The 21,059-nt window shown below is 34.8% G+C and overlaps 1 protein-coding gene across 2 annotated transcripts in view; it reads left to right on the top strand.

Annotated features, from left to right (window-relative positions):
* Window positions 1-256: 256 nt before the first annotated feature.
* The window catches only part of LOC138333520 (probable G-protein coupled receptor 139), a 48,797-nt gene continuing 27,994 nt past the window's right edge, over window positions 257-21,059 (top strand). The window contains exon 1 of one of the 2 annotated variants that reach the window (XM_069281950.1): window positions 257-613. The gene's annotated coding sequence lies outside the window, so the exon portion shown is untranslated. Of the gene's footprint in view, window positions 614-4,623; window positions 5,173-21,059 lie in introns of those variants that run through there. The other variant, XM_069281949.1, reaches the window with a different exon arrangement.

Raw genomic sequence — 21,059 nt, 5'->3', positions numbered from 1 at the left:
TCTTGGAGTACACTTGACTAAAGACCATGTCCAGTTCAAGACAAAATTTCTCACCATGGTTCAGTAGATAATGAGTCCTTCATCGGTAACTTTGGTCTTAACAACCCATTGATAACTATAACGTCTTCAAGGTGTGGGAACGAGCGATTTACTCAAGCGTAAAATGACATAGGAAGTCAAAACGAATTGTCGTAGTGTAAGAGGATGTTACAGATACAATTCACGTGCATGTAGAGAACTGAAACACACCTCCACGCAGAGAAGAGTGGAGATCGCTATCAGCGGTGATTGGCTGAGCCCACACGTACAAGCTCACATTCATTCTATCCCCATCCGTTCGGTGTTTGTAAACAGTACGAAACCTTCGTATAGATACGTTGTTAAGGCCATTCTCGTGTTTCGTCGGTGGGTACAGTTGGTCTTGGCTGCGTTTGGGTTTACTATAGTCAAAGTTATGTTGGATTTTATCAATAATTCCCCGGGAGGGTTGGTCCCGGTGATAGCGTAACCGAAATTAGTTCGGTAATTAGCTCCCCGCAGACAGGATTTAGTTGGCGAAAATCACCAAATCGATAAAATCAACTCCCTGAATATGAGTGACTAACGAGTGAAGGTAAGTTTACTTTTAATTATCTCTTTGATCGAATATTGGTTTTTAATTTCGCGGATTTATCAACTGACGGTAAAGAAATACTATTCAAACATTCAAGTATGATAATAAACTAAACGTATTATAGTTTAAATGTCCAAGATCAAATCATTGATATCGATAAATGTGTAAGTGTACATATCACGTTAAAACTAAATGTAATTAACTTCTTCAGCTTATGATTAAATATGACGTTTTAAATTTGATAAACAAGACATTAATAACAAAACATTTATTTAAGTATAATTAAGGATTATTTGTTTTGACTGACTTTTGTACGTAAACATACGTATATAGTGAATTTTTGAATCATATATACCACAAGTTATTTTTTTTCTAAACACAAATACAACACAACAAACAAACACGTTTATCGATGTTGATGTTCTGTCGAATTTAGAAGTTGATTATTATATTGCGACGTAGAAGATTAGGAACTCAGCAATTTATTTTGTATACCACTGACACTTATTTAACCAGACAATTAAATATATTTGTCAGATTTACATCTTTAATTGAAGAATTTAATTAATCTTTATGAATATCTTTCTTTTACCATTTCCTACATCTTATTGAAATCGACTCTGTTATTAGTTCAGCGTGTGTTATACAGATGTCCAATGCTTTTATACAAACATAAAACAAATTTGATATTTGATTTTTTGTGCGCTATATTTAGGAGGAAACATGCTTCCATATGCATAATTAAAACTATAATTCCATATTTAGACGGGCATAACTTACAAACGTGGCAGTACAGATAATTATACAGAGATGTATTTGAATCTGTCACGTACGACCTTGCAAAATGTTCTAATTGTACAAACAGTCTGTCAAATCTATTAATATCATCAATATGATGGTCCGCATCTAATTAAAAATTCTTTAAATTAAAGACTATAGGCGATTTGGGTTTAGCGATGTATTTGTGTCAATTAAAGGACGTAAATCATTCACTATGCTAGCTGTGACGGTCCTATGATAAACTAATTAATCTTCACAATATCATTAATGCGGCAAATTATAATAATATCGAACTATAAAGATAATTTGCTTATTTTTGCGATGCCGCCACTTGTGCACATCCAATGTCATTTACAAAAGATAACGTTTTCTTCATAATTCTCTAAACATCCTTTCACCATATCCCACACGATCGTTTAAGTACAGATTTCATCCCACAATATGATCCCGCAAATAATGACACCATTGACGTAATAATCATTTTTCATATAGTTAGTTCCATATCCCCTATAAAGCCTCGTTCAAATCCAACTTTATCCATTAAGTGACACGCCCTTGTGCTCCTTTGCCCTATGAGACCCCGACAAGAATAAAGCCAATTTATCTTTGGGTTGTCCCATGACATAATTTCCCCTTTACGAGCCCCATCGTTATATCCTCCTTATCTCTATGGAATGACATCATATTCTTCTAGTATTACATCACAATCCCACTTTACAACTTAAGTCATATAACAATCCCACTTTCATAATTTCACAATCCCGTTTAACAACTTTCATAATTGAACAATCCAATTTAAGTAAATGAAATTGATTAATTCATTCTAGAGATGATGTAAATACACAAACGTAATTATTGATAGTCTAAATGCCTACCTGAATAGCATAACGATGCTTAGGACTAGTGATGGAAACCTTAGTAGACTGACAACCTGGGTTTATGTGTGTGAGACCCTAAGATGGACAATTATATAATGTCTAGGTCATTTATCCGACTCCACTGACACCCGGTTCGATATACCGAACTAAAATGTCCGACGGCTAAGCCGGACTCTGGGAGGTCACATTGCCATCACGTGACCTTATTACAGATGATTAGTTACTACCCTAGAAATCGTATAGCTGACCTCATGACTGTTTATCTTGTCATGTCAGGAAATTGTTGGATACAAAATCAAAGCGTTCAATACATCCGGTCAGACTAATTATAACTGATACAAGGTCGAGAATGAAACAGTGCAATATGCAATACAGTGGAAAAGCTTCCCTTTTCTAGTAATATACACGTACATATATTTGTAATATATATTAATTTGTTATTTTTCTGTGTATTATTCTCAAATTAATCATATCAGTCACATCGAAAATTAATGCGCTAAACCTTCCGAAACAAGTGGGTAAAGATATACTGTATTTGTTTATTGTGAAGAGTCTTTGTTCTTTTCCCCCGTTTTTATTATCAATATTATTTAATATTTAATTTGCTTGTCGCATTCTGTAAATCAATTTGAAACCAATCGTTATCATGAACAAAACTACACATATAATCATTTGAAATAAACAAATGCCAGGTCGCGATTTCCACATTCATTTCCTCTCGAATAAATATGGTGTAATTTTATGGTGTTGAAAACTTGTAGAAAGTGGATATGAAAATGCCCCGTAAAGTAGTATCTAACTATCTCATTTCATACAAAAGAAAATGTCAAAGTGTTCCTCGTGTGTTTTACATACACCGTTAAGGTGACCTTTATATGACCCGAACGGGATTTAGCGATAAACAAATATGCCCCTTATGTTGTATAAAAGAGAAAACAATTAGAACTGACAACCATTGTAACTGACCATATATCGTAGTTCATCTGTATGCGTCGGCTTAGCGGTTTCCGGTTAATATGATTCATCTAACAACTTCCGGGTCACGATAATTCCCTCTTTATTTTGTGACGTCCTAAGTGACCGGCCTTTTTTCATTTGCGTAAACAATGTTTTGCCTTTTCTAACGGTTATTAAAATATGCTAACATACACCTCGCACTTCACACACGTAGGACACCACAACCATAACTTAGATTACCTTGACGAAATTTCTTATTGTGATATTTGATTGCAATTGATATGGTATTTGGAATAACAACATTCTTGCAAAGCAATTCAAAATGATTCTTTCGTTTTGAATCAATGTCATATTATGAAGGTTATCTCTGATATATGGAGCCATGATGACAGAGTTATTAAGGCGTACACTGTACCATTGCCGGTTTACCCCTACCTGCGAGTTGTGTGTTTGAAGCATACGTACATTGGTCCTGCAGATAGGCGTTAGAATTGTACCTGCTGCCCCTATTGCTTGATACGTAAAGGCTCCTAAATTTAGGATATTATCTTTTCTATTCTTTATAACTTTATAACTAACTTTCTTCTTCCCAATGTCTCCCTTGACGCCGTCTCACTTTTGTGAGAATTGTATGACCGGGTGAAGTGTGTTGCTTGGTGTCTTCGGCGGCATGCTTCAGTGATATAGCACTAAAAAGAGCAAGAGTTCCACCATACAAGAAGACACAACACGAATGTAATGTGCGGTGTTTGTTATGGTTGACTGCGGTACATACACGCTACACACCGCATACAAGAGAGGTCGTCCTTAGACGACCCTGGTTGTAAATAGGACGTTAAGTAATCAAACAAACAAACAAACCTGCACGTGGGGGCTGTTGCCAGGTACCGATCGTCAGACGACGGTTTTTCTACGGGTACTCCGGCTTTATCTACATCTTAAAAATCTGATTCCCCTTTTATTACCATTGTTCATGTAGTATGCCTCACGAAAAGAGATAAAAAAACAACTATAAAGCGTCATATTTAGTCCATAGTATATATATAACGTGCTACTGATGTCAATCATAACGGTAAAATGACGGTGAAAATGACAACAAATAACCATCAATGGGTAGTTAACAATAGCAACAACAACAGACTAATATCGTAGATTAATATCACCCGAAGTTGTTTGTTTTCATTGTCATCCCTTATGTGGGAAAATATCGGATTTTTTCTATCAGTCTCCCTTGGGATAGTATGTCATGTTACATAAGACCTTATCTGGTTCTCGTGTAGTGTCAATTAATGCTGGATATTGCTATGAATCGCTGACGATGATAATCAAATTGTTTACAATAAGATACACAATATACCTACATATGTTTACCTATTGTGGTATGCTTCTATATATATATATATACATATACACACACTGCGGTGTCGCGCGCTCGGAACATATAATAGTTCGACTACACCTTTAACGTGAGTAGCTGAGTATCGTGGCCCGAGTATGTATTTTTCCCCAGTGTAGGAGCCACATCCTCGTGGTCCAGGGCCCCCTATATACACGCTATCCCGTAGTCTTTATATGATAATGCTTCATACCGCTAACCTTTGCCGATGGTGTAGGCACGGCGATGTGCTTGATGGATAGTATCCAATACATATATATAATCTACATCCGTATTTGTGTGTGATCGTTCTGATGAAGACATCTATTATAAAACATGGAGTATTTTTCTCCACACAGTACAAGTCTTTCTTAGTTGAAGATCTTGATTGGACGGAATATGCCGTTTTATAAAAATACCATCTGACGGAGCTCTAATTTCACCTGGACAATAATTTCTAATGAAGGATTGTGCGGACGTAATGATGTATACGGAATGCTTTATCTAAATTTATTAGGATCACCTATTACGGACAACTTCTACCCGTGACTTTCACACATACCTGAAAGGTAAGCTATTTATAGATTCATATTGATCTTTATATCAATTACGATTAAAAATTTAGACAAATTATTTTTTTATCAAAGGGTTTGAAGAAATAATAGCAAAATGATACACACACGCACCCACTGACATGGCTTGTCAATGAAGACCGGTTTCGCGTAATAGTACACGAAAACCATCTATATTATTAATTTATTGGCGATTGATGATAGATAAATCATCAATGTAAAATACATTTAGTAATCTGTCGACGTTTACACCTTAAAAATTATAGAAATTATCTTAAAAGTAATATATTTATACTGATAATAATAATATATTTATATTGATAAATATATTTTAATGTTTCATAAGACGTTTTAAAACTTTAATCATTTTAATACTAAAGAGGAAAAATTTGCTCCTCATTTTCAACTTTCCATGTTCTGGCGTTAAAATACCATGTTTATTTTGAACACCTATATCCGGGATCTTTATTGAGGACATATCTTAAGGAATCTTTACTTTATCTTTCTTTGTTCAAACCTGATGTTCATTCTAAATAGAGTGCTTATCTGTCGACAATCTTTGGGTAAATCCTTTTCTTATTTTCCCCTTTTCATATTTAAAAATGAGGTTATAAAATTGATAGATCATGGAAGATTTGCGTTAGACCCTTAATGTGCACTTTACAAAACTCATATGATTGTATTGTGACGTCATATCATTGCGTTTGCAATAGATTTATACTACTCTCCATGTTTAACGCAAGGCTAAATATACAACCAATATAAATCGGATCTCTGGGTTATCAGTAAAAGGTGGAAAACGACACAATATTCCTCCCTAAAAAATTATTAAACAGCCCAATATTGGTTATACGATAGCAGGTAAACAAAACTGCGTACCGTTTCGTCCCCATGTTCAAGTCTATGTAATTGGAAATGCAACACAACCCATGTTGTTCGTTACTATGAAATATATTTGATTATTGAAATGAAATTGACTCCCTGCCACGCCCCCTTGCTATCGAACACATGTATGTTTGTTTATTTACAAATGTGTACGATACCCTACGAAATCAACCGTTTACTGTGACACTATAAAAAGAACATATATTGCCCCGATGTTTGTTTAGAATCAGATCGAAAGAGTGTTACATATGATCGCACGTATATGAATATGACTGTTCTGTCAACTTATTTATTACCGGCATGAAAGGAGTTTAATTATGCTTAAAATAAACAGAATTTTCTATTTTGTTAAGACATAATGTTTGTAACTTTACCCCGATATATTATAAGAACGGGGTTGTTTTGTACTTGTACATCTTTAGATAGATGTTGAATCGGACACTTTTGATAAGTTATATATTACCATAAATAATTTTAAAAGGATGTTAAAATCTACAACGCGAAACCACGAACCAAGAAACGCGATTTAGAAATGAAAAATTTTGAACAATATATCTGATATCTTCACACGAAATTTACATTTCTTATCAAAGATGTGTCGACAAATATTATACCGGGGAGGTCAAATTGTCCTTTTATCGTTAATTCATATGGAGATAAGTGTGAGTGCTGTTTTGTTATGGCACTTTACGGCCCCTCAGAGGAAAACCCTACAAAAAAAGCCAGTACGTTTAACATTATTACACAGCCCCACACAGCCGTAAACTGATTGTTACTTGGTAACCAAATGTGATGTGTATGTAATCTTGCAATCAAATTATGACCTTATTAGCATCTTGATCAATTATGAAATAGACAGTGTTGCTACCATGGTATGAAATTGTCAACGTAAACGGCGCGAGCATAGACAGCTTTATGTGGGATGTACACTGCGTGGCGAAAGACAGCCATGTGACGTGAACAGCAGCGTCACATCGATATGATGTAGTCAGACCACTGCATGACGTATACAGTGTTATGACAGCGGTAAAACGTCTTGACCGCGATATGACGTAGACAACGCTTTGAAAACCGTCTGACGTAGACAGCGCTTGTAACCACTGTGTGACGTAGATATCGTTCTGACAACTGTATAACGTCAAACGCTGTGAAATCGATATGACCTAGACAGCGTTATAACCACGGTATGACGTTCACAACTTTGATAATAGCGTAGCTGTTACAACGATATAACCTATATCTATTTCAACTTTTTGTAACCGCACAAAGGTAGAATATTGGCTATTACATATAACTTAACAGAGACAGGCGATCTCATGGCTGATAGTTTTGTAAAATACTGATACACAGTCGGTAGCTTTGATTCTAGAGAAAATATTTGTTATGAGCTTGATCCCTTCTTAGTTCTGAGATTGGTGACGCTGTAGAGCTATTTCATTAATTTTTACACGTGGACCCTGTTTAGAGGTGTTCAAAGATTTCACAAAGAACTGTCTGAAAGACTTAACAAAACATCCTTCTCCTATCGATATGTATTTTGTATGTCTATCTTCTAAACTACTCGTGTAATATTACATACCGGGCGATATGTAGTCTATAGAATGTCCCTATCCTGTTCATTACATGGGAAAATATCAAGGAGGCGTGGTCCGTCACTCAATTAAAAGTTCAGTCCGTCTCTTCACAGATCTCGTGTGTTAAAATGACACGAGATTATTTTAAGATGTGAAAATTTGCAAGTATAATAAAATAAAACGAACGCTTCTAAACCTAGTTGAAATTCTGTTTATGTCTTTCTCTGTATTTTAATTATTCCGTTTTGGAGTGACCTATCGCTGTGTAGAAAGCATCTTAAGGAAATCTAAACTGTCTTTGTAGAGAGTAATGCATTCTATACACCGAGAACAAGACCAAGATGTCGTTTTGTAACAGATTGACATTTAATTGTCTCTAATCCCCATGTCAATATCATAAAATTGTTTACATTCAGATATGACATGTTTATTTCATTCCCATTTTGATTTTTCTTCGAATCTGACACTTGAATTTATTCATGGTATTTAAACGATCTTGTATTCTTTAAGATGCCAGAAAACCTCCATTAGTTATGTGGGTTTTGGCGAACTCGCCTGCCGTTTGTGAACTTTCCAACTTTCCTTTCTGACTTAACTAATATTGTGTAATGAGAAACATGTTGATCATGAGAAATTTTGTTTTTCCGCTGTGCTGAAGCTTTTAATTATGTGTCGATTTCAGATAAAAGATAACCATTTTTCACGCCGCAACTATTTCCGCTAATGTAGACAAATTAACGACGAATTGTGTTAATTTCTAACTTATTTAAACCATCACAGAAACTATATTTTCGAACTCATGCTATTTGAATATGACCCGAAACGGCTTTGGATAGTTGATTAAATTAACGTCCTATTAACAGGGTCATTTAAGCGCTCCCGCGTATGTGTGTGCGTGCTTTTTTGGAGGCTGCAACATGTACGTGTAGTGACAGTGTGCAACAGATTAACTTTAGCCCTTATACAGTGCCATCTCACTGAAGGGTATCTCCAAAAACACTGAACAAGCATACCGTACCAAGTCATATTATACTGACGGGGGCAAACCAGTCGTCCCACTCCTTTAATGCTGTGCGGGAGCAGGAGCATAAACCACCCCTATTTCACTTTGTGGTGTGTCTTGGTCAGAGGACAGAATCTAGAGTCTTCATCATGCACAGAGGCGTGGGCCAAACACATGGCCAAAAGTAAGGCGGTGTCAGAGGAGATGTCAGAAAATCTAAATGAAGTTTTGGTTTCTTTTACTATCATACAATGGGGACAATAGGTGAAATTTTAACGCCCTACCTGAGCGTTACCATTGTTCTTTCAGGTATAATTAAAAATAAAACTATGAAGCATTTAGTACTAGATTTTAGCTTTTGGCAGTTGAAAGCTTTTCTTTTAAACGAACAAAAAATAAGGCACTTCAATTCTTTATTTGAAAGAAAAGAAATCCGAATAATTTGCAAGGTCTTTTTTGTGGTTCAAATCCGAATAATCTGCAAGGTTTTATTTGTGGTTCAGAAAGCTCATCAATCTTAACATCAATACACCAATTAGATAATCTGTCAAACACTTAAGGGGCTGCCTTAGAAACATACAACGGAAGTCTGACTGAATTTCGCTAGAGTATATAAATAAGGAATACCTCATGTTTAGGAAGATAATTTACGGGATACAGACCATGTAAAATGTTGTTAGTATAATACCAATTATGTTGTAACATACATAAAGGTAACGAGTCGAGGTATTTTGCTGTATCCCAGACGATCTTTGATTGAAATCACTGCATATGATAGCATTTTAACGCGCTCGCTAATTTCTATAGGAAATCCAATTAGGGGCTGGAGTAACGCAGATATTATACTATTAAACGCAAACACCTTTGATGTGGCTTTCAGCGTTATAAAATTGTACTTTTATTAAATAAGTGCGCCTATTTCTGTCTGCTTACAAGAAAATGGTGTTTTAATGGATCCGGGACAGTGAAGGTTTATGTAATTTAGGATTTCTTGTGTAAAATCTTTAATGACAATGCACTTCGGTTGCTAACTAGCCAACAAGAGAATAACATATTTACATAAGGTCGTTCTCTTCGTGTTCAAAGTTGCCATGATACACGAAATCTGCATCAAGTCATGTTTATTACATACCAAACAGACTTTGGTTGTCATTTTTATTGTCCGCGTTTTAAGCCGTGGAAAACAAACATTTTTCAATGGCTATAAAATCCAATGTCACCAAGTTCAAACTGGATCAATGCATTAAGCATATGTCATTTATTATTTGCTTTACGCTTCAATTTATCTATAAAACCGGCTTTGAAATGTGTTGTGACTTTAAAAAATTTGTAAAATATGTTTTTAATGTAAAACTACCACCTGGAAATCTTGCAAATGAGTGAGCCATGGAAACTAATTTCACTTGAACAGCGATCGAATAAGGAAAAATATTAAATAAAACAAATTCTGAAACAGCAATGGCATATTTCCTTCCTCGACGATGCATCCGATGCTCTTACAAATTAAAGTGAAACCTGTCATGCTCGAACGAAACTTATTTTCTCGTTGAAAATTATCATAGACATGATCTTATTACGTCTAGGCATCATTTCCATAGACGACACAATCGATGCTGAAGGGAAATAAGGTGAATTCCTGCCATGCTCGTACGAGAGTTCTTTATTTGTGTCATTGAGCGAATATTTACAGGCATAGAATATTATACATTCTTTGAAATTATGACATGACCCGGAAGTCGTTATTGCAGTGAAGTCTTCCTCTTCAAAGAGGAATTGTTTCTGGTTCTAGTCACAAAATATTAATTAAAATCTTTCATTTTTTTGATATTTGTTATTGTTTAGTTATTGTTTTTGAGATTCAATTTATGTCCTCATGCATTAGTTACATCTGTCGTATCTATTGTGGTGACATTTTCGTTACATCTATCACGAGCTTATGCGCTTATTAACCGCCACTTCATTTTTTCATTCGCAAACTTTCTTCGAAATTATATCTGTCACCTGTGTCAGACTATTCCCTGATTATCGTTTTAGTGTTTATAATCATATAAATTCTAAAGCGGAAACTTTGGTTACCAAAATGGTCCCGTCTTGTTTTAATGCTGCTTTGATTGTTCCTTTGTCTACACGTTGATCCACATTCCTTCTGATATTACAGACTTTCTGTGTGGTTGACACTTTTTGGACCACGTGGTGGCCAATTGATGACGTTTTTATTTGAACGTCCTAAACACCATGTGATACTTCCTACACAATTACGGACCGTAACTTCGTAACGTATGAGTGTAATATATTGAAGTTGTCAAACGCTGGTCTATAAATAGCTTCTCAATCATACGCCCCTGGTGTCCTATCCCGTCATAGATATTAGTGTGATAGGGGTACCTCGTGGTTTTTCCGCCTTAAACTACGGAATGTCTTTGTATTTTACGTCCGGGAACATTATTACATTTTTTTCTGTCTTCGGTTTTATGGTCATTGTTACAGTGCTTGCTCTTTATTATTAAATATCGTGTAAGCGATGTTGATAACATGGCATTTCCAACTTTATTGTTCATCAATGTGGGATGTATTGTTATTGGATATATAAGGGGTATACTTCCGCCCACAGTTTCTATTTGTCCCATTAAATTCCTATGAAATCCACGTAATACCCTTGGCCAAGTTTACCTAAATTTAAAGGATTATTACTGCACGTGTGTTTCAGAGCTCTTAGTTTTCTGTTTTCGTCTACGCGCCTCCTGTACCTTTGAACTAGCGAATTCTTTCTACTAGTACATGCATGCGGCTGAATCGTTAAAGTAACGATTTTAACAGATTAAAACTACAACTATATATTATGCATGTGACCTATATATTGGTTGTCGTGGTTTAGCTAAAGGGTAATATCAGATTTAGATAGTGAGAATTCTGGCCCGCTTCCATAGGCTGGGGGTTCGATAATGTCTACAATATTGCAAAAGTTGTAGGTGTTTTGAAGAAAATAGACTCAATCGAAGATACGTTTCTGACGATGATGTTTTATATTTGGCTTCACAGATGATATACTGAATAACAGTTTTGGTTTGAAATTTTTAAATAATTTCATGGGTTGAAATATTCGTGGTACATCTTTTTAGCAATGATTCAACAGTTGTTTTAAATGTATATCGATTTTTTTTTTATAAAAATGTATCCATAGCAACGACGAACGTATAAAGGATAGTTGCTATACAACGAACATACCATGTTAAACGGTATAAAATTGGTATCAATACGGTTACCACTTGCACGGTTGTCTTGATAGGCTTTATACCCAAGGTATTGTTATGTTTTAATGTTAATGCTGGCAGATTCCTCCTCAATGATATTTTATCTTTTGAACAGAGAAATAGATATTTTTTGGAGCATGCCACACATTGGCGAGTTTGTTTATGCTGTGCTGATATTTCATCAGGAAACATAAATCATATCAACAGTTTATAATTATTTCAAGTTTTGATGAAGAAGGCACTTTTGTTATTAACCAGCGTTTCGTTTGTATATTTACTAGCTTAGTCGTTCAGGTGTGTCTTTAAGAAAGACATGTACAACGAACACAAATAGGAGATCTCTCTTTGATATTTGTATCCTGAATACTTCACTCATTAGCACAGAAATAATCGAAGACTTGGCTGTTAATTAATCACTTTTGATATTGGATTATTCGAACCCGCTGACCTATTCTGATCGATTGGATTTCTATATGTCTGCACTGGTACATTATTTAGTCAGGCGCTTGATCTATCTCGTGAGTAAATCTGTCTCATACATATGCTTGGATTCAAAGATGTCAGAAATCTGACTCTATGACATGCTTACATCCAACAACAGCACAGTAGTTCCGTCATCCATGAAACTACTGTACGATTTGGCTCTGACTTTTAATTTCTTTCTCTGTTAGATATAAAATCCACGGCCAGTCTGGTTGCTTGGGATATGAAACAGTCACCAAGTTCGTGTCAGTTAGACAAATAAATTCAGATTTGTAATAACAAATTGCTTCTTCCGGTTTATTGGCAATGACATGTCAACATGACAAAACTGATTGGTCTACACGATTTCTTTCACGCATGCGCAGCTTTAGTCTTGTGACATGATTGTGTTCGCTATTGTGTTTCTTGTGATGCCATTTTGGTTCATATCAGATTCAATTATGGTCTCAGCCCTCTACATCGTTTGGAATCTATATAAAAACGCCACGGGCACTGATTTCCATCCAATTATTGAATATCCCTGATTCTGCACAGCTATCAACTATCAATTAACGAAAGATAACGCGGATAAAATCTTCAACACCTTGACAGCTGCATGTCATGTATCCGAACTAATTTCGAGCTCAGTGATTTATATTGTATTTAAATTACCAAATACGGTTTCATGGATCTTCTGAAGTTCCAATCAGACGAATAAATGTTTCCCAAATTGTCTTGTTTAATTACAATATAGATTTTACTGACCACGTGATCTGTGTATCGAGAACATTTGCATGCAGCCGAAACTGATAAACTATGCTTAATGAGAATTGTTTTCAGCAAAAACCGATCGCTTTTTACTCTTTGTTTTGCAAATATTCCGGTTTTCATCATAAACATTGAACCATGTTGCCAGCTTTGTTCAAAGTATATTGAATCAACAGCAAACAAGCATAGTTCTTTGATAAATGCAGTTGGCATATTGTTGCAAAGTTAATCTTTATCCCATCGGAGTTTTACATAGAAGGGTGTATAATTGACGAGCAGTCTCGTAATTTATTCCTTGACCCGCCGCCTACTTCCGGTTTACATAAAGGGACGTAAATTAAGCAGTAGGAATCCGGGTCATTTCGGTCATTGACAAACAGCGTTCTCGTCATACCTCACATAGTGAAGAACTGAAAGATGTTAGAGAGCGTTCGTCTGTTTTGTGCATAAGTAATGGGTGTGGGTTTTACAGACAGGAAAATGCGTATGTAACCTAAAATTTCTATGGGGGTCATCATCGACAATAACGATGCTCCAAACAGCAAGGGGGTACCGGCCCAAGAGTTGTCTGTTTGTGAAAAGAAGATAATTGTTTCTCTTTCCGGGTCATATTGCTCTTATTCGTCGGAAGTACCCATCTTATCGACAACATTCATATTGATAAGAACTGAAATAATTACGAGTTTGCAGTAGTTCTCTCCCAGGAGTTCCAAATCTCGCTTAGAGCGTGATGTCCTGCTGTCGATATTCCGCTAGCGATTTGTGCGGGGTCGTGTCCTAAATATAGAATGTTGATATTTACACCTTCTAAATTTCTCACCAAGGCGATATCCAATTTGCCGTCTTATCATCATGTAAATGTGGCCAATCAAAGATGTAGATTGTTAAGTGGTCGAAGAGGTCATATCCAAGTTCAAATTTGAACACGCTCTCAATGCTTAATAGTTGCCCGCTAATTCTTTATATTATATCTAATAAGGTTGTCATTCTCAGTATATATAGTTAAATAAAAGATAACAATTATAGTTTTTATGTATTTTCAAATACTGAGGTTTTACCATTTGCGAAATCGAAAGAAATAATGCTTATGTGTTTACTATGGAAAATTTAAGCATTTTGAATTCTAGCTCGTTTAGTCTCAGATTCGTCATGCTTATCGAATCATAAGATTTGTAAAACATGCAACGGAAGTTTGTATGACAAAACAGAAGGTATGATTATATTGAAATGTCAATTGCTTTAACTATAAATGTTTAGACTTTAATGTACAATGACCAGGATGGTATTTCAGAGTATTTCAAGGCAGAATATGAAAATATTCTGAGGTCTTAGGGAACGGATAATGAAACTGTCCTGACATCTAAAGATGGTCGTAGGGAGTTATTATGGGGCCCGTGTAAAGGAAATGGCCCAAATTAGGGCGTGGCAACAGAGCCCATATCTATTACAAAGTTATCTTTATCGAGATAACGGACAATTCAGACGAAACATCTGTCACCAGTGTACCATTATTTGGGGACAAATGACTGTAATCATTGTATCGAAGTTGTGTAGGTGGCTTAAGATGACTTTTTACCCAAAGACGAATAAGATAAAAAGGGCAGCTACTCTATAACTAACGTAAGGTCTCACGAAATTTGATAATAAAGTTTCATCTGGAAAAGTGCTGAATAACAGACAGTGATTTAATTATGCTTTATTCATTAAATATGAACGCAAAAAACCCCCACTTACATTGTACACACAAACTCATTACTAACTCTAAGTTAATGGCACAAAAGAATCTTTTATAAGTTTGCTATAAGAGACATTATGAATTTATGAAAAAAAACACATGATGTATTGATTTATATATACGTTACTTTTGTACATTAAAATATATCAAAATGTCATCAAAGGCAGCAGATAATTTCAAGTCAAGTTTCATATGTAAATACGTCTAATAATTATGATATTATTTACAAGAGTTATGAAAAGTATGACAGATTTTTTTTTCAAAATTTACAAAAGATAAATAGAATATAGTTCAAAACATTATACAAATACTATGGAACACATATTCCGTCTTTGCACATGACAGAGTTAGCTCCCTTGCAGGTATTGTTACGTTATTATTTTGTTAGCGCAATTCACGTCGTTTTCCCCGAAAAGTATGACGTTACGCTCGCAAAACATTGCGTCACAATCAATACCTTCAAGAGCAGATAACTCTGTAATATGCAAATACGGAATACTGTAATTCATTAATGAAATATGTTAGCGGTAATCCCATTTTAGCGAGAAATGCTTCGCTTAAATATAGTTGAACTAAATTGATTTTCTGTATATCGTTTATATAGCCATTATGATATTTGTAAGAATTCTACTTGAACGAACCAACCTGTTCAAGATGGCTTTGCGTTAACACGTCAAAATAAGTATATTTACAGTGGTGATACATCTTCATATAATTCCAGACAGAAAAATAGGTAAACCAAATAGTGATTATTTTGATTAACAAGATATTCTCAAAACAGTAAACGCCTGATGGTCACAAATTGCAAATGAAAAATTATTCAATATTGCTAAAGGTTTGGAAAAAATGGCGTACTGATAGAATTATAAGAAAGGCTTAAATCAATCAGTGAAATGCAGGCGGTGTGTTAAAGCTCGTCGTCCGCATGCTAGTCTTTATTAAAAATATCCAAGAGAAAACTCTCGAAAATCGAAAGCCAAAGGATGTAGATCTTATCCTGACTGTTTTCGAAATAAACCCAGCTTTAGGAGATAAGTCTCCCAGCGGGCTAATAGCTTATGGTTCCCGAGGCTATTTCAACGTATGTGGCCTGCACACGCGTTTGGCTCAGTTTCACATTGTCTGTGTGAAATCAGACCTGATAGGTTTGTGACTATGCCCACTGTGTAAACCTACCTACAGGCCGAAGGTTGATCTTATTAATACAATTTTTCTGCATTGATAAATCGCTGAAGTCTGCATCGTTGTAGACAAGTTCGTTCCCGTGGATGGAAACCTTTAGGATCATAACTCAGAGTAACGGAACGAACTGCGGAATCTGTTTTTGTTGGCATCACCTTCTTTTTCAAGAATTTATATCCTACAGATGATTAAGTTGGTGTTGAAATAGATAAACGGACTTTTCACGACCGATTAGTTTTCACATAGTTTAGATTATATCAAGAAATAAATATATAGCTTCTTTAAATGTAATGACATATGACAGAGGGCCGGATCAGGACTAGCTCTTTTGAACATGTCTGGATTCCAATCATTAAACCTTCACATTTAGGTCTTCGCTCTGAAATGAACGTGGGGCAGTTGCCAGGCATTACGGTGCAGTTTCATATTTCACCGAAATCTTGATGGCCTTAAATGACCATATCTGTTAATAGGAAATGGACAGACACCAACCGGAACTGACAGTTATCATAAATCCAAGTTAAGACGCACGAAGAAAGCAAATGCAATGTAGGTACCTTTTATGGGTTTATATAAGATCAAAAGTGATTCATTTTCCAATGAAAGACATGTAAAGTGTTTTTCTCCCTTTAAGAAGATAAATAAAACCCAAAGGTATTGTGTTGTTATTGTATAGTTATACAAAGGCAAAGATAAGAAAATCGCCAACCCTTTCCGAAATCCACATCAGCATGTGTTAATTTATAAGTTAAACAATTTTACAATTTTACAAGAATTCAGTTTCGATAAAATAAGTAAAGATGAACTCATCCAGATAGAATTCAATTACCTGATGCAAAACTTTGCAAAATAAAAAAAAACAAAAAACAAAAAACAAAAAAACCAGATGATAATTTTAGAAATAAAGGGTTATTGACCTGAGTGTATGCTTATTTCGATAAGTCTCATTAATTCTTTAATATACTACTATTGTGAATCCTGATGGTATTGTAACTTGATAATTATTCCTAGCTATAGGTAGCGTCAGTCATGATTATCCACACTACCGCTAAAGACTTTGATGAAAATAAACATTATGCATCATTCAACCATTTACAGGTAATGATTAAGTCTCAACCGTCTGTTACACTTACGGATTAGTGTTTAGATAGTTTTCTTCATTATTAATATTTTCATTATATATTGTAAAGAATTGGTAAATGTTCATTATGACTTTTATTAATAACATAAAAGGCTCGTTGGAATAGTGTATGCATTTGGTTTATAAATGAATGCATCATCCCCATATGGTTTTACTGCATGTGGCGAGTATGAATTTATATTTAATACACGTATCGAGATATTATAGTCCTTTGTTCGCGAAACAATCAATATGCATTTCTGACACACGGTTACGTGCTAGTTTTATTTCGTATCGAACGCTCCCATACTTCATAGCGTGCAGGCCAGAGCGTATTGAAAGCAGCCATAAAAGTTTATACTTAGTAGGTAAAATTAATAATATATTTGTCAAATACATAATAACCCCAATTCAGCAGAAATTGAAAAAGAGCTATAAATAGGATTAGCTGGTCAAGTGTTGGCTTTTCGCTGCATGGTCTGCATATATCGCTGGTTTTTGTCAAGAGGCACCTGTGGATTTACATAAAACCGGATCATACACACTCAACAAAATGTAAACAAGCCATCAAACTGATAGAAGATTTATTACAACTTTGCTTTATTTTATAGCGTTGAAAGGTACCTTAGCCAATTTTAAATCTTGCCAATCGATACACTTAGATACATTGCATACCGATATTGACAGCGTATATCTATTTGAAGCCAAACTACCGGTTATTAAATTACATACATGTATATATATATATACAAAAATCCTACAGCTTTTCACGTACCATAATCTGTCCATCAGTCTAAGGTTTATCTGTTTTTCTCAATTCACATGATTTCGTACAATTCGCTCACATCGGCAAAATATTGTTGAAGATTACAATAGCTTCAAAATAAAAAGTCCATACATACTTAGTGATTTTAACAGCTAGTGAAGAAATAAATGTAACTTCTCATTGTACAGAACGTTAATTCAACAGTTCGTACACCAAAACGCATTTTATTCACATGTCAAAATCAGGAATATATCAAACGAGAATTTTACATAAAAATGTTTTAGTGTTTTATTCAGATCTATTATTACCTTTCATAAATTGAAAATCAGCAAAAGTGTTGAACGGAAAAGTGTTTTTTTTTTAATTTGGGCGGTGTTGTATATCGGATTGAAAGAAGGATGCATGTTTAGATAATTTGATCAAATAAATCAAAGGACCGATGCATTTTTGTACTGAGATCATGACTATGTACACGGTACAGTAGGCGAGTCATGTATGCTGAATTTAGTCTGCAAAACGTCTAAAGGTCTAAAGTACTCACTGACATTGATAATGACATTATTTTCTCGACCAGAGACACCAATTAAGTCCTCATGGCTTCTTTAATACGATGTATATTACTTAGGGAAGATGGTCTATATTATACATTTTGATTTCTAATTAGAAAACCGGAAAATGTTTTTCTTTTGTATATTGGCCGTCATTGAAGACGGACGTCAGTGACATATACTATAAGTAGTCGACTTTTCCTTCGAGAGGGCAATGTAAAATGTCAAAGAATACATAATAAAAACATATGCATAAACTAGACATTTGATTTGCAGTTACATGAAGCAGAATCGCGTTCGCTATGTCAGATATCTGATTGATGTGTCTGTGGAATGATTATAATTACCGATGAAGAAACCAAGAATTTTGATAGCATCATTATCCAGCCTTCTATGGACTGGAGATTACTGACGTTTCTCAACATAAAGTAAATTCTACTGTATGTAAATTAATGTAATTCCTGTAGACATTTAGTGATTTGGACTCATTATGAACCGGAAGAGAGATTCTTATGATAATATGTTTGCCAGTACACGTAATTCGAACAATACGAACATACACGGTGAAACCATGGTCATAAACAACCAAAAAACCTAATTGTGTATTCAAGTATTACAGCTTGCATTCCTTGGCTTTAAAAATTATATGCATTGTAGATATAAATGTTTTCGTTGCTTTAGTTAATGAAATGTTTTCATGTTAGAGGTTTTTCAATTAATGTATATACTGGACATATCGTTCGAAACAATTAATGCCACCTGTTTGAAACATAACTTTTCAAGGAAAAAACCCAACCGATATACATATTTGAACGTAAAAAAACTGGAATTGATTTTAAACAGATTTAAGCAGCTGAAAACGTATACAATATTATACCTATACATTCATTCACTGCACGTGGTTTTGGTAAAATAAGAACACTATCTTCAAACAAGAATGTTATTCTGATATTTATAGACTTTGATTCTTAATATACCACTGAATAAGTTGGTTAATGAGTAATTTCCTGTTAATTACACGGAAAATTAATATTGGTAAAAATGACACTTTGGTGTTTTGTGACACCATTCTGCATGCAGACATCCATTTTGGTTAAAAATGAGATATTTCTGGTACAATCCTGGTGTCCTTCCTTCCGGGAGACGTGCTACAAGAAGATAGTACGGGCAGATTCTCCAGTAATCTATTTTTATAGCAAATGGAAAGAAATACAATACGTTTGAAGACAATCCCTCCTCAGCCTAAATAAAACATTGTTTTCTGCTAGATTTGTTTGTGAAATCCACGAATCATCACGCATCACTTGCTTTAGCAATAAAGTCAGCATACATGCTGGTCCCGTTCTCTGTGTATGCAAGTGAAACCTTCCCAATGGTGTAACCGAACTTTCTTATTGCTACAGTATTTTAAGTAAAATGGATCCCATTTTCGCATGATAGACAAAACAACATTGTCTCGTAAATTTATTAATTCTTGTTCAAGATACGGGCATATAAATAATCAGAAAATACAATAATTCAAACAGAATTGTAGGGTTAATGATGTGAGGGTCACACACGCTGTAATTGTTACAGAATAATGAAATTTTATGGCTCAATAACATTAACAGTTAATTCCTTTAAGGTCGCATCAATCGTTTCTGTAAGACTAATTTGCTAATTCGCCATGGCTTAACTTTGCAAGGAACTCTTTCACCTTTCACTGTAATTGTATGGTTGTATGACGTCATAGTTGTATTGGAAAACCATGTTTGTGCGCAAGGATCCATATAACTTTCAAATATTATCATAACTGAATATGGATACATACTCAGATATCATTGTTTTAACATGGTGTATGAGATATAATTTTCATGACATATGTTCTTTTCTGGGTACTGTCCACCATTTATAACTAATAATCCTTTACTCATATATGTTTTAAGCTTGTTCTCCAAGCCTAGCTGTAGGTATGGTATGTGTTTGTATATCTTCAATGTTTATTTGAATAAAAAATGTTTTAAACTAATATTCCTAAAATTACCAAGAAATGGTTCATTATAAGACGTTATATTAATCAATCAAAATCAAATCTGGAGTTGTGTAATGATGGACCGAAAGTTTTTTTATGAAAATAGTTGCCATATACTGACCTTGTATATGTAAATAGGACGACGGTTTTGTCAGGAAACTACAATTTCTTTTTCATTTTAAAACATTGGTACGCCATTAGATACTCATATTGGTGAATATTACGTACACAAAATATTACCTCAAGGACCTGGTGTGACAGGACTTTACTACATGTATTAGAATACATCTTATTTGTACTTCACACATACCGTATTATAATGTGGAATTTCACGGGACATGAGGCAGGGTCATCAGTGCGTTTTATAGCCCCATATAGTTTCTACATTATTAAAGCATCAGTCCGACATATGTGTTACAGAGTTCATTACGTTCCTTATACATTTAATGTACTCAAAACCTTATCTGTCAGATCAACATCTGGCATAACAAAACCATAGTTTCCCGGATAGATGACATTTTCTTATCGTTCTCCGTCTGTGCTTATCCAGTTGCTATCGTACTAATGTTTAAAAGATTA

Source organism: Argopecten irradians, chromosome 10, assembly GCF_041381155.1.
Source record: "Argopecten irradians isolate NY chromosome 10, Ai_NY, whole genome shotgun sequence".
NCBI classification, from domain to species: Eukaryota; Metazoa; Mollusca; class Bivalvia; order Pectinida; family Pectinidae; genus Argopecten; species Argopecten irradians.
Note: the sequence above shows the minus strand (reverse complement) of the source record. Positions and strands in the feature narration are given on the sequence as shown.